Source organism: Lissotriton helveticus, chromosome 2_1 (genome assembly GCF_964261635.1).
Source record: "Lissotriton helveticus chromosome 2_1, aLisHel1.1, whole genome shotgun sequence".
NCBI classification, from domain to species: domain Eukaryota; kingdom Metazoa; phylum Chordata; class Amphibia; order Caudata; family Salamandridae; genus Lissotriton; species Lissotriton helveticus.
Genome location: NC_136059.1, coordinates 1,551,237,257 through 1,551,250,587, shown reverse-complemented (window position 1 = coordinate 1,551,250,587; position 13,331 = coordinate 1,551,237,257). Strand labels below are relative to the sequence as shown.

Here is a 13,331-nt window from a genome sequence, read left to right as displayed (position 1 = left end):
CCGCCAACTCTCGCATGACAGCTTGCACGCGACTCACCAACATAAAGTTGGCGAGCGAGAATTTGAGTCCCTTAACTCGATTTTCAGGTATTAGAATACCTCCTGATGAGATCTCTCAACATGGCGCCCATGGCAAGTTGCGCCATTCGCATTTAGAAAGCTGCAGCTGAGTAGAAAATCTACTTGAGCGAGTGACAGAAAGAAGCAGCACCCTCTGGCGTGCTATGTGGTGCTGTTCATACTGATTTTACAGTGTGGAACAAGCTATCAGCACCAAACAGCTCTAGCAGCATGACATGCCAAATTACCTCCCGCTCGTGGAACTCCGCAGAATCTCACAGAGTTTTTAGGTAACTTCACAGAATTTTGCAGCGTGAAACTCCGCGAGTTCCACCCACCCTAACAAAACACTTCAGGACTGCATTTTGGATCCCATTCCAGCTATGTTGACACCAGTAGTTGGTGCAACACACTAATGAGCTATATTTACAGAACTCGACCTCCAAGTTGAAAGAATTTCCTTGAGTTAATTAGGAATATATTTTTTATTCTGTTTTTCATTATTTTGAGTTGTAGACCCATTATTTTGCAGCACTGTGCAACTGGACTGGACTGGGACCAATTTGACTGGAATCTGTTATAGTAAACAATTGCTTATGCATACTTGTATTCACTAAAGGGAAGTCTGACCGTTCATGAGCAGGGAGTCATAGCCAAAGGGACTTCCTGGTATTCCACTTCAGTCTGCATAATTCAGGGCCCACAAGTTCCATGCACATTTATTAGAGCTTTTTCCAAGTCTCTGATGGGAGAACAGCAGAAAAAGAGTTTGGTACCCTCACCATGTGGGTCATATGCAAGTATGTCAACAACAAGGTAGTACTGTGTATTGTGTAGTTAGGTTATAAATGTAAAGTACAATGTCTGCCGATGCCTTTATGTTTTGGTGTTAGAGGCTGCCTGGATTATGATAGCTTGCTGGTGAGGGTGCCGACAAGTCTTGTCTCCCTACCCCACTGTCCAGGTCTCCCTGTCACAGGGCTTATGTCTCCCTTTCCCTAAAGCCATGTCTCTATGGCCAATTTATCTATTCTCTCAGCACCAGTGTCTTTCTTTCGGATGTATGACATTACAACGCATGCTTTTACCACGCATGCTTTTACCACGCATGCCTTTACAACGCGGTTTTTACAACGCATGCCTTTACAACGCATAGTGCTTAGGGGTGCTGGATAGTGAATAGTTTAATTTACTATTCCAACTCCAGTCCCCGTGGATAGTAGGGAAGGTGTTGGATAGTAAATTAAATCTATTCCCTATCCTAGAGCGCCCCCCAGCGCAATGCGTTGTAATGGTTTGCGTTGTAAAAGTTGCGTCGTAAAGGCACTGCGTGGTAAAAGTTGCGTTGTAAAGGATGTTTCCCCTTTCTTTCCTATGTCCTATCTCTCCCTGTTTTGTGTAGGTTCCTCTCTGTCTAGTTGTTCATAGCAACCTGTTCGAGTGTCCGTGTTTCCATTTTCAAGAGTCTCTGTCTTCATGTCCAAGTCTTCTTATAACTCTGGACCTCTGTACATGATTCTTTCTCTAGCCTTTCTTTTTCCATTGTCCATTGCTCACCTTCTCAATTACACATTCCTTCTTTTCCACAGTCCTTGTTTCCTGTCCAACTGTTTGTGCCTTACCGTTTAACTTCTCCGCATCCCCGCTTAAGAGTTGGCGTCCTTCTGATCTGTGCTTCTCTGTGCCTGTATTTTTCTTCCCCGGTGACCGAGTCTCGTTGACGACCTGCTTGTGCCTCCATTCTTAGTTAACAGCATCTTTTTGTCATACTTTTGTGTTTAACTGTGCCAGTGGCTGTCTGTCTGTCACAGTGTCTGTGCCCCCTCTTCCGGAATCAACATCGCACTGTCCCTGTGTTGATGTCACCCTGCCCAATCGTCCATGTCTCCATGGCCAAATGTCTGCCTGTCCCTGCAACTCTGTCTACCTATCAAGTCACCACGTTGCCTGGTCTGTCTGCTTCCTGTCCCACGGTCTCTGTGTCCCTGTCCCTGTGGTAAGCTGTATTCAATGCACTTCTCTGAGATGATATTTATATAATTATTTATGATGTATTTGGATTCTAGATTTCTCGGATTCTAGAATTCTTTTCTATTCTGTAGCCAGTGCAAGCCTGTGATGTGAAGGGATCTGTCGTGGGTCCTTTTCCACCAGAATCAATCTTTACCTTTTAATTTGAAGATTCAAGGCTTTTATTTTATTGGAGGAAACCATACTACATATTTTGGCGACGATGCTGACTTGACCCACCGACCTCGAAACTTCAAGAATTTGGATTCTTTTATTTTATTTCTACATTTACCTCGTCTTGTCTACTAACTTTGTGGATATTCTGGTAAATATCATTTGAAAGACCTCGATTCAACATTTGGAAATATATATATTTTTCTTTAAATAATATTTCACAAACTATTGTGATTTTGAATACTGAAAAACTGTGGAAAGTGTTTGCATTCGTTGTTGTCTACACGTCGTTATTTAAAACGGTGAAAACTTGGTGGATTTTCTCGTACCTGCACAAAGGATTATTCAGCTTTGGATTTTGGCGTAATTCCGGCATTTTTGGAAACGGATTTATCGTTACCTTTCTATCTGCCGATGCCTTATTGTTTATCATTGAACTGCAATCCCGCATCGTTCTGCATCTTTCAAAGGACATTCTCTTGTCTTCAATTCCACCGTTCATCACCGTTCGCCATCTAGAGTTCTTGGAACTACTCTTCTTTCACGACGCGTCACTGCACAAAAGCATGATGGTAAACGTATGATGTCATCACGCTATTGACGCCAACGTCGCGGCCATCTTGAAATTGCCTAGCAACTCCATAAACATTTCGAGTCTTCGGAAGCAGATCTTCTTCAAGGGATTTCGTCTCATTTTTCAGGTGTGTCATCACAGTGACACACACACTTTTTCAACAGTAAGAACCTATTACAGTGATTTACAACCTATTTTAAAAAGAAAAAACGGTGTCTTTTTAAGCACCATTAAGTATGAAATATCTCACACGTTCTATCTAATATTGTACTTATTTAAGGCACTACTTCCATTTGTTTTAAATACTATAATTGCGATTTTATTTATATTTTGGTCAGTTTTAATTATTTATCTTTAACATCCATAACTATATTGTTATCTTACTTTAACAAAGTATTATCTACTTTTATTAATATTTACTGTTGCAAAATGTCCTCATCTGCTAATAATGTTATGCAACCTCCTCCATTTTTAGAGAAACCAGGTAAACCAAACACTCCTTGGCATAAATGGTTTCGTAATTTTGAAAATTATCTGGAAGCTATTGAAGCTTTAAAATATTCTGCATCAAGGAAACAAGCTCTGTTGTTTAATCATTTTGGAGATGCTGGACAAGACATTTTTGATAATTTACCTCCTGTCCCTGCACCTCCTGGAATTGAAAATTGAAATGTGTTTTCTGAGGCCCTGGCCAGAGTAGGTACACAATATGTAGACGAACCATCAGTTATGGTTGAACGTCATGTATTCTTTAAACGCAAACAAAACCAGGATGAATCTATTAAGGATTATTTAACTGTTCTAAGAGTTTTCGCAGCTAAATGTCAATTTGGTGATTATTTAAATACTGCTTTAAGGGATCAGCTTGTCTTTAATTGTTATAACAAAAAGATCCAAGAAAGAATTCTTTCATGTAAAAATCCTTCATTAGATGAAGTGATGGATTTAGCACGCAGCATTGAGAGATCTGTTGTATCCTAAGAAATTCTCACACAAGACTCACAAAAAGTTAGTGAGGATTCCAAAGTGGTAGCTTTTACTTCTGTTAATTCTGAAGTTAATGCTGTTGCTGTTGCTAATAAACCCAAAGTAAATCGTCCTTTTGAAAAAAAAGGTACATGTTACCGTTGTGGTTCCAAGTTTCATTTAGGAAACTACGTGAATTGTCCAGCACAAGGTAAAAAGTGCAACACTTGCAAGAAAATTGGACACTTTTATACTGTTTGTAAAAATGTTAAAGCAAAAAGCAAAATCAATTTACTCAATGTAGATGAAGATGCTTCTTATCACGATATGAGTAATCTTGTATCATCTATTGAGATTAATGTATTACATAGTGATGCTCAAAAGTGTAAAGGTCCAATATGTTGTGTTTCAATTGGTAATACTGAAATTAATGTTATGACAGATTCAGGATCTCCCATTACGATATTAGATGAAAAAACGTTTAACAAGTTTTGGTCTAGAACTATGCTTATACCTACGGATGTGAACCCCAAAGCATTCGGAGAATTTGACATTGATATGTGTGGTTACTTTTGGGATGCTATAACCTTTAAAGACCGCACCATTCACACAAAGGTTTATGTAGCTCTTAACGGCAGAGCTATACTTGGTTGGCAACATCAAGCCAAGTTTGGTATGATTTTGAGACCTGGTCATCCTGAACCTGTGATTTTAGGAGACCTTCCTATGGTATCTACTATTCAAGAATCCTCTGATTAACTTGGATCCGTGAATCAAACAGATTCCAAACTAATAAATCTATGTGAAAAATATTCAAATGTGTTTTCTGATAAAGTTGGGTTGTGTAAGGGGTTTGAACACACTATCAAGCTCAAGGAAAATGTTGTTCCAGTGATTCAAAAGTGCAGACCTGTTCCTTTATCTGCTCGTGAAGATTTACAAAACTTCTTCTACAAATGTGCTCACAAGACATTATTATGCCTATAGAGTCATCTGAATGGGTTTCTGCGGCCGTAGTTGCACGCAAAAGTTCAGGCGATATTGGTTTGTGTGCCGATCTAAGAATGCTGAATCCTAACATAATAGTTGACTGACATCCTCTACCTCGAATACAAGAAATGCTAGCTACTTTTGGCGATAGTAAGTTTTTCACAACTATTGATTTGCGGTCAGCATATCATCAGATCCCATTGTCTGAGGAATCACAGCATCTTACCACTTTTGTGACTCCCTTTGGAGTTTACAAGTACAAACGTTTACCGTTTGGATTGGCATCCGCGGCAAGCGTGTTCCAACGTTTGATGGATCAAATGTTTGCTAATTGTGTTGGAATTCAATCATTCCAGGATTAAATTTTGATTCATTCTAAAACTTTAGATGAACATTATGTTCTTTTGGAACAAGTACTTAAGAAGTTAGAGCTACAGGGCATGACTGTCAATAGGAACAAGTGTACATTTTTAACTCAACAAGTTGACTATTTAGGTCATAATATATCGTGTCACGGCATAAAACCAAAATCCTCTTTACTCACAGCCATCAAAGATGCTCCTAAACCTATATATAAGGATTCTTTAAGAGTCTTTTTGGGATTAAGTGAGTATTACGCACGCTTTGTACAAGGGTACGCTATTGTGGTACAACCTTTAAGGAATCTACTTAAGAAAAATACCAAATATATTTGGACAGATGAGACACAATCCTCTTTTGATTCTATTAAAAGATTAATTCTCGAAGCTCCAGCTATCAGACCCTTTACACATGGTTGTTTGAGCATGATTAAGGTGGATGCAAATTCCAAAGGTCTTGGTGCTGTCCTTAGTCATTTAGTGGATGAACATGAATTTACTGTTGCATTTGCTTCAAGATCTTTGACTGGAGCAGAACTGAATATTAGCACCATAGAACGTGAAGCCCTTGCATGTTCATGGGCAGTTGTAAAATTCAGAATGTATATTTGGGGCTCCAAATTTACTCTGTTTACTGATCACAAACCCATTGAGTACATGTTAAGTGATAGCTTGTCCAACAAAGCATCTTCTAGGTTGGTGAGGCTTTTGGCGAGACTTCAAGAGTTTAATTTTGAAATCAGGTATATTCCTGGTGGTAAAAATGTGCGTGCAGACTGTTTGTCGTGTTTACCTGTTGACAGTAATGAACATAATAGTGAAAACTTTGAAAGTAATGATTTTGATTGTGTCTTTTCTGTGACTGATGTTACTCTGGAACTGAAACTTTCTGAAGATGAATGGATTAAATGTTATGATGAAGATTTGTGTCTTCAACGTATAAAGAAATTCTTGGTTAACAAATGGCCCTGTGACCGTAGTATGTCCGTGCAAGACAGGCGCTTTTCTCTAGTTGCTCATGAACTTTCCATTGTTAATGATTTTATTGTCAGACAAGACAAGTTTGTTCCTCCTGATTATTTGAGAGAGAAAATCATTAATATTGCTCATAGTGGTCATTTAGGTATATCATGTACTGTTTGAAAGATTAAAGAAACCTATTGATGGCCAGGCCATGATGGACAGGTTAAGTCGCTTATTGATAAATGTCCACAATGTTTGTGTTCAGATAAACATTGGCGTTCTTCTACTTCACCCTTATGTCCAGTGGATTGGCCCAAAGGTGCTTGGCAAAAACTAGGGTTAGATTTTTCAGGACCATTCAATGTGTTGGAGCGTGACAGAAAGTTATTGGTTGTTCTTATTGATTACTTTTCTAAATGGTTGTATTTCGCATTTATGAGAAGTTCTGATTCTAGCACTGTGGTAAATCTTTTACAACGCGTGTTTTTGATTGAAGGTTTACCAAAGGAAATCGTCACAGACAATGGTACACATTTTGTGTCAAATTAATTTGAGGACTTTCTTGTTAAGAATGGCATTTCTCACACACTTGCTCCTTCATACAGGCCCGCATCCAATGGTTTAGTTGAGCGTTCAAATAAAATGTTGAAAGACGGGGTGCACACAATGAGTGTAAACAAACTGGATGTTTCTAATTACATTAACACCTTAGGTGCTGCGGACTATCAACGGCCGACGGCACCACTACCTCCGTAGTGCTGCCGTCGGCCGTTGAACGTTCGAACTGCACCTGCGCAATGGAACGTCCAGCACTGGAGCTGGATGTTCCATAGCAGCTAAGGTGTTAATCAAAAGGTTGAGTTACAACACCACTCCTCATTCCACCACTGATGTTTCCCCATATGTGTTGCTTCGTGGTAGGAAATCTATTTCTTCACTTAATCCTTCATGGTTAGTTGATAAAATTGATCGCACTTCCAGTTTGTACTTAAACAAAGTTAGAAAACATGTAGAACACAAACAAGAATGTTATAAAAGAAATTTATTTTTTTTTTTATCTTAGAAAACATGTAAAAAATGTAACTTTGTCTCCTGGTGAATGGGTTAAGAAGCCTATTAAGGTAACTAAAGGTCAATCACAATTTAGTGAAACAGCTAAAATTGTTAAGGTTGCTCGTATGGCTGTTATGTTAGAAAATCGTGGTTGGTGGAATCGCAATGCTTTGATTAAACTGACCAATGAACAAGCAAGAATTATTCTGAACAAATTTGAAACTCAACCTGGAAAAGACTGGTTTGATTTAGGTGAGTTAACATCTAATTGTAATGATCTTGTAAGTGATATGGTTACTTCTTATTCTCAAGTGTGGGATGGTGGAGATAATCCTATTTCTAGTTCTTCTAATATTAACAGGAATGTTGCTCTAGTAATACTTCTAATGGTTCTGGTGAGAACATTCATCTTAGAACTAGTTCTCGCATTAGAACTTCTTCATTTCGTTCACAAGATTTTGTTTATTATTAATTTCTTGTTTTTATTGTTATAGGAATGGGGGTGGTAAGCTGTATTCAATGCACTTCTCTGAGATGATATTTATATAATTATTTATGATGTGTTTGGATTCTAGATTTCTTAGATTCTAGAATTCTTTTCTATTCTGTAGCCAGTGCAAGCCTGTGATGTGAAGGGATCTGTCGTGGGTCCCTTTCCTCCAGAATAAATCTTTACCTTTTAATTTGAAGATTCAAGACTTTTATTTCATTGGAGGAAACCATACTACAGTCCCATTGCTCCTCTCTCCCTGTCCACATGTCCTTCACAGATATAGGTCTACAATAGATGTTGTCCCAAAGGGTCAGCCATCTGTAAGAGCCAAAACTGTTTACATGCAGAAAGGGAGCAGGCTGCATGTAGATTGAAGATGGGTGCCTAAAGCACGCTGCCACGCCTAATGCACACAGCGCAGGTCCTAACCTGCCCTATACACGTGAGCATGCAATACACTTGCAAAAATGCTTAGTAAATCGACATTTGTTGATGTCAGCAAAGTGTGCGCAATCAGTTTCAACGTCCAACAAAAAACGAACTCCAAAAACATAAATGAATGCAATTGTGTCGAATGGTTACAAATATTAGTTAAAATGTGTACATATTGGATGAGCTTTGCGGGCATCCAAGATGGTTGCGTGAGCACAGAGCTCCCGAGACCCGCGCCGCCCTTCGCAAATATCCTTACTACATCCTGATTTTGAAGATGGGCTTTTGAAGACAGACTCGGGCTGATCCCAACATTCTTTGAAGAATCGAATTCGGACGTTGGGATCCACTTTTACATTGTCTTAAACTTTTGCGGCCCGTCCCGAGACGAGACCGGGGGCCCGGTTGCTCTGCAGGCCGAGGAGTAGTTGAACAACAACGGCCGGAGGGGTTTCTCCCCCAGACGGCCTCTGCCTAACTTTCAGTTTCGCTTTCCTACTCCCGGCTTGAATCGACTGAAACGCTGCTCGGATCTACCCTTGATCCTGCTTGGTGTTACCACACTGCTGTGTGCCTTACCAGCGGATCGCCTTGTTTGCAGCATTATTGGCATTTTCGTTAATTTGGCCCAGTTTCTTTGTTCTTTGGTCACATCACGACCGGCCATTTTCACCAGGTCGCGCTGGCCCCTCCGGGGTCCTTTTTCCAATATGGCCACCAAACCCGATGCGGAGAAACGCAAGACTAAGACACCTCTCCGTGGGGGACAAACCCAGACGAATATTATGGATCACTACTCCCACTTCAAGGCCTGACGATCCTAAGGCTGTTTCTGATGCGACCTCGGAAGCATCGTTGCAAGATGTCATGAGTGCCATCGCCAGTATGAAGGCCTCCATGGGACAGCAATATGAGGCACTTGCCTCCAAGATCGATACGGTGGCCGTTGATGTTACGCTGATTAGAGCGGACCTGGCAAAGACCAACGAGAGGGTCAAGGCGTTGGATCTGAAGACTTCCAGCCTGACTACAGATGTTACGGACGTTCAGACTGAGATCGGGAACTTGCGTTCTTCTCATGACATGATGGCCCGTCGTCTGGAGGATTATGAAAATAGGGCCCGTCGCAACAACGTGCGCATTATCGGGGTCCCTGAAAATCCCGAGACCTCCGCAACCGACCTCCTTGTGGAAGATCTGGTCTTGAACTATCTTGCTCCCGCCGGACCTACTAAATTCTTCGCGGTTGAGGTGGCACATCGAGTTCCAGGCGGGAAGGTTAAGCCGGGTGCCCCCCCGAGACCCATTATTGCTAAACTATTCCACTTTAGGGATAGGGACGCTATCCTGCAAGCCTCCCGGGACAAGGGCCCGGTGGAGTTTGAAAATACCACCGTGAACTTTTACCCTGACTTTACCCCGCTTGTTCAAAGGCAGAGAATGGGGTTTCAGGGAGTCAAGAGACGGCTGCAGGGCCTGGGTCTCAAGTACGCCATGTTGTTTCCGACCAGACTTCGTATCGAGTATGAGGAACCAACGTTTTTCTTTGACCGCCCGGACAGTGTCAGTGTCTGGCTTGATTCTTTGCCAACAAGGGATGATCGAACTGAGCACCCCGGCGGCACTGACGGCGGCTCATTGGAGCAGGAGTGACATTGTGGGCCCTGACGTCTGAACTTTCCAACTATTTCAGCTGAGTCTGGACAATGGTTCTTTTGTTCTTATTTTATATTAGCCTGAGGGTGGCGGGGGTGAATGGGGACTCTTCCTCCTCCTGGGTTCTTTGTGTAGAGTAGTTTTATGACGGGGCGACAGGCACACTGCAATTTGGGGTGGCTTTTGAGTCGTACGCAGGGGTGCAGGGTGGGGGGCGTTGTAACGGGTTTCAGTTGGGGGGTTGTAGGGGGTGTGTGTGTGACTGTTTCTTTTCACAAGGCATTGTATTGTTTTTTCTAACTGCTCAGGTCACTGGGTTTCGTGTGTGGGGTGCTCTGCTTCCTTCCCGGGGATGGGGGGTGGTGAGTTGAGACTGCTATCCTGGAATGTTAATGGGTTGGGAGACAGGATAAAGCGAGGGGTAGTGTTGCAGTTCCTCAGACGCCATTCCCCCGATATTGTTCTTCTGCAGGAGACGCATCTAATAGGTAACACGTGTCAAGCCATGAACAGGCGTGGATACCGACTAGTCGCTCATTCTGGTTTCACTTCTGGTTCCAGGGGGGTTGGCATTCTCATCCGGTCTTCTCTCCCCTTTGAAATTGATGAAGTAATACTTGACGACAGAGGGCGCTATGCAGCGCTCACGGGTAGATGGGAGGGGAATACACTGTCCATACTCGCGATTTATATCCCTCCGGGCCTACAGGCCTCCACCTATGCTGATCTGGGTAGGGTTATACTAGGGCTGCCTGAGGGTCTCCTTATCCTTGGTGGGGACTTTAACTCCGTTGTTTCTGGCACTGCTGACCGTTTTCCCCCCAGGGATCTGGCTAGATCCCATATGTGGCTGAGTGACCTACTAGAAACTTTTGGGCTGATAGATAGCTGGAGGTTGATGCACCCTACACAGCTTCAATACACCTTCCATTCTGGGGCACATGGTAGTCTCTCCAGGCTAGACTATTTTTTAATGCCATCAGCCCAATCCCCCTCCATCAGTGAGGTTCGTCATTTTCCTAGGGGTATCTCTGATCATTCCCCCTTGTGGCTTTGGTTTGAGGTTGGGGTAGGCACTGCGGGTAGAGTGGCTCCCATTAACCCCTGGTATTTTCGTAATCCTAAAACCCGTTCTGAACTTGTGAAAGCTATGGACTATTACTTCAATGACAATGTGGGGTCTGTTTCTTCTTCTGTTTCACTGTGGGAAGCTTTCAAGACGGTTATTCGTGGGCATTCTCTGTCACTGATTGCTGCTGCCAAGAAGGCTAGAGATGAGGAACTTGTGTGCCTTGAAACTGACATAACTGCACTTGAGAATGATCTTGATTCTGGAGTAACACGTTTAAAACTGCAATACCTCAGTCTGAAACAAGTTGATTACAGAGCCCTCGTCACTGACGCGACGAAGGTGATGAGCAGAGAGCAACAGGGCAGGTTGTATGACGTGGGGGACAAGGCTGGTAAACTGATTGCATGGCTGGATAAGAAAGAAAGAGTGAATCGTGTTGTCCCTGTGATTGAGAGGCCTGATGGTGAGAGTGTTACTGACCCAGTCGGGATTGTTGAGTGCTTTGTTGACCACTTTAAAACCGTGTATGCCTCGGACGAGACGAGGATGACTCCCGGTTGTTGCTTCGGGACATTGCGTTACCTTGCCTTTCCGACGATGACAGAGACCTTATGGATGCACCCCTTACGGTGGACGAAGTCGCGGTGGCCATACGTTCTCTCCGCTCTGGCAAAGCAATGGGCCCCAATGGCTTACCCATTGAACTGTATAAACTGCGACCCGACAAAATGGCACCCTACTTGAGGGGGATGTTCCTTGAGGCTTTGGACTTTGGTTCCCTTCCTGCCGACCAGCGACTCGCCACCATTGTGGTCATCCATAAGGAGGGTAAGCCGCGTGATCGCTGTGCCTCGTACAGGCCTATTTCACTGCTTAACGCCGAACCCAAAATTCTAGCTAAATTGTTAGCTAATCGCTTGATTAAGGTGATCGGTGACTTGGTCCATCCGGATCAGTCGGGTTTCATCCCACATCGAAACACCGCCCTTAATCTTCGGAGACTCCACGGAGTTCTCGCGAGAGCTGAGACACTCACTGAGCCGGCCATTTTAGCTTCCCTTGACGCTACCATGGCTTTCGACACCATCGAATGGCCCTACCTTTGGGCGGCCCTCTCACAGTTTGTATTCGGCCCGGTGTTTATCGCTTGGGTGAAACTTCTTTATGAGAAGCCCCTTGCTCAGGTGGTGGTTAACGGGAAGGTGTCCAGTGTTTTTACACTCGGGCGAGGCACTCGACAGGGCTGCCCGTTGTCTCCGCTGCTCCTCGCCCTCACTTCAGAACCGTTGGCTGAATGGCTCCGTTGGGAGCCTTCTATAAAGGGCATTCGGTGGGCTCCCGATTTTGAGGATCGTATCTCGCTATACGCAGATGACATCCTCCTATATCTCACCTCCCCTCAGAAATCCCTTAATGTGCTCTTCGATGTTCTGACTTCCTTCGGAAAGAACTCGGGTCTCATTATTAATTGGACTAAATCCTGTGTCTACGCCTTGGCTGGTGGTCTCCCCCCATTGCCTTGTAGATTTCCAATTCAAGTAACTGAGACTGGTTTTAAATACCTGGGGATCTACGTCTCCTTGGATTCCACCGTTCGCTATGAGCGTAACTTGCTACCCCCTCTCCAGAGGCTGAAGCTTGATGTTGCACGTTGGCGTCAGCTTCCACTGTCGCCGCTCGGTCGTGCGGCTCTTTTTAAAATGATGTCGCTGCCTAGATTTTTGTACGCTCTCCAGAACTCATTTGACCCCGTTCCTTCGGGTTACTTTCGAGAGGTGGAGAGTTTACAAAGGCGACTGGTCTGGGATGGATGTGCACGCATCGCCCTGTCTAAACTCACGCTTCCGTGGTATGACGGGGGCATTGCCCTCCCTGACATCAGGCGTTATTACTGGGCTTCTCAATTAAGTGCGGTTAATCACGCAACATATGCTCCCGGTCCTGCCCGGCCTTTGCAATGGATAAACACCTTCTGCCGGGGGGGAACTTCAACAGGGCGCTGTATTCCAAGAGGCTCTGTAAAACACTGGCTGGTCCCACTAAAAATGCTGTACGTGTGTGGCACGCCGCGAATGCGGCTCTTGGATGGAGTGATAGACTTACCCGCGCGACCCCTTTGTATGAATCTGAAGGTTTGGGTAATTTGTGGCGAACTAAAGGTTTTGATAAATGGGATATGATTGGTATTAGCAAGGTGGGGGATCTCTGGTCTAAAGGCGACGTTAAGACCTTTGCGGTGTAGTGTAGCTCCTATTTTCCCAATAGGCTCTGCGCATTGGAATAGTACCTACAGCAGTAAAGGCCTAGACCAGACGTTAACTAGGTCTACTACTGTCGATACTAGACTTAATTTTTGGGTTTGCCAGCTAAGCTCAGAGTTCGCTAGAAACTTTCTCGAATGTTCAAGGAAGGAATTACCTCCCCTGATTAGACAAGAAGGGATTTAGTTTCTGACAACCATAGAACATGACAACTTTGCTCTCCCCTAATCAAGAGTCAATCTCCAGAGTCGTGTGAGCACAAGGCAAT

At 43.5% G+C, this 13,331-nt stretch overlaps 1 protein-coding gene across 1 annotated transcript in view; it reads left to right on the top strand.

The window, feature by feature from the left end:
• Positions 1 to 13,331, top strand: part of CFAP299 (cilia and flagella associated protein 299) — a 2,020,143-nt gene that overhangs the window by 1,893,902 nt on the left and 112,910 nt on the right. The window lies entirely within an intron of this gene.